The sequence below is a fragment of the Sarcophilus harrisii genome, chromosome 2 (genome assembly GCF_902635505.1).
Source record: "Sarcophilus harrisii chromosome 2, mSarHar1.11, whole genome shotgun sequence".
Classification (NCBI taxonomy): domain Eukaryota; kingdom Metazoa; phylum Chordata; class Mammalia; order Dasyuromorphia; family Dasyuridae; genus Sarcophilus; species Sarcophilus harrisii.
In genome coordinates, this window is record NC_045427.1 from 354,624,049 (window position 1) to 354,625,923 (window position 1,875).

General features: G+C 42.7%; 1 pseudogene; it reads right to left on the reverse strand.

Annotated features, from left to right (window-relative positions):
- Positions 1 to 244: 244 nt before the first annotated feature.
- LOC100922517 lies at positions 245 to 1,472 on the reverse strand (annotated as a pseudogene).
- Between the last annotated feature and the right edge of the window lie 403 nt (positions 1,473 to 1,875).

A 1,875-nucleotide genomic window follows, 5' to 3' on the forward strand; every position in this document is an offset into this window, starting at 1 on the left:
TTTTACTACATCAAATTTGGCAGGCAATATAAAAAAGGCTGCAACTTCTGCCCTTTGAGGGCACTGTAGTGACCAAACAGCATGTCAAAATTTGAATACTTTTTGAAATAACTTCACCAATGATATCATGCATGATGCATCATCACACAGTAAATTCAGAGAGAGGGAAGGAGAGAAAGAAAGAGGGGGGGAGGGAGGGAGGGAGGGAGAGAAAGAGAGAGGGGAGGAGGGAGAGAGAGCGAGCGAGAGAGCGAGCTTTGACTTCACTATGAGAATCACAGGATTCCTAGAAGTCTCTCACAGTAACTGCCACTGTCATGGGGTAGTTAAGGGCCATTTGTCTCCATTTCTTAAGAGAGGCCTTCTTACTGTTCGTTTAGGGCAGAACACAAAAGGATGATCAGTGCTGAGGGATGGATTGGACCTTATTGCTTTACTACTATTCAGTACAGGTTCTAGAACCACTTTCACCCAAATGGGAAAAAAAGCGGAGTTGAGGATAACAATTTCTTTGCCTTTTGTTTGGTTAGATGGTAAGATGAACGGACAAGTGCATCAGCTTACTGCACTGATGACAGGCAAGCAAAGGCAATTACCAGTTAATTGATCAGCAAGCAGGCATAGTCAGGTCATCATTGGGTGAAGAGTTCAGAGGTCAGAAGGTCATAGGTTAGTTGCCAGTGGCGGCCTGATTTGCAGTCACAATCCTTTGGTAAGGATGGACACGCACATCGTGCCTTCGAACTTTAGCAGCCACCATACCTAATACACCACTAAGTTCAATAGGATACTCAAGGATTGACATAGCTGGTGCCAGTGTGTAAGGGTACTCGTAGGGTGTGTAAATTAAATCAGCCTCAGGTCCTGGAGGAACTATTGCAGCAATTGGATGAGGAGTTCCGTTGGGCATAACAGCGGTCTGTATCTGTCTGATCAAAGGCATTATGGTAGGGGCAGCGGGTGTAGGAGTACACAGGGCAGCTGGTGGGAGAACAGGCCCAGGCCTAGTAATAATCCTTGGAGCCTGGGCTATTGCTGCAAGAGAAAAGACAAGGGCTGGTGATTTAATGTTGGCATTGCTGTAGGTGCCATTCAGAATTGCAAGTTCTATCAGTTGCATCTTCTTAAGGCTGTCTTCTCCTTCTGCTTTGTCCTAGGAAAATGGTGGTTTTAAAGAACGGTCAGTTATCAGTTAAATTCGATAGCCTTGCAGGTACCAATAATTTTTTTTTACTTCAACAGCTCTCTTCAGTTTGATTTCTGCTCTATTCTGAGCATCTTGCACAGTGATTAGTACATGTAAATCTTCATTTAGGTGTTCCCATTTGGGTTTGCCTATTTTGTTCCTCCTTCTTTTTATCCCTCATTGACCCTTTTCCTCGAACCATTATTTTGCATCCTGTTTCTGCCTCCAGTTGTTTAGCTGTTAGTCCTCTGGGCGCAAAGATTCTTCCAACAAAGTTAAATTTAGTATTTGCGTAGGCCTGTAGGAAGATTGGGTCAAGGAAATACCCAAGTCCCCCTTCCTGCTATCCTCCTAGAGGTTACTTTTTCAATGATGTCCATCATTTTTTGTTGAAGCCCTCCTACTTGTTGGGTAAGAATCACAAAATTTTCTCTTGTGTCTATTTTTTGAAGGATGAAGCTAAGCGTATTAATTCAGGTAAAGAAATGCTAACTATTCTGCTTTTGACAGTGTAAGCATTCCACAAGATGGTCTGATAGTTTGAATATGCAGGATTCTATTGAAACATCAAAGAGCTACCCAGATAGCAACTCCAAATTTGGTTCCTTCTGGGGAAAGTTTATGTGTAATTCAAAAATTGCCTGGATTTTAGGTATCTGTTTCTGGGTTCCTATGAGATCTTTTTTTGA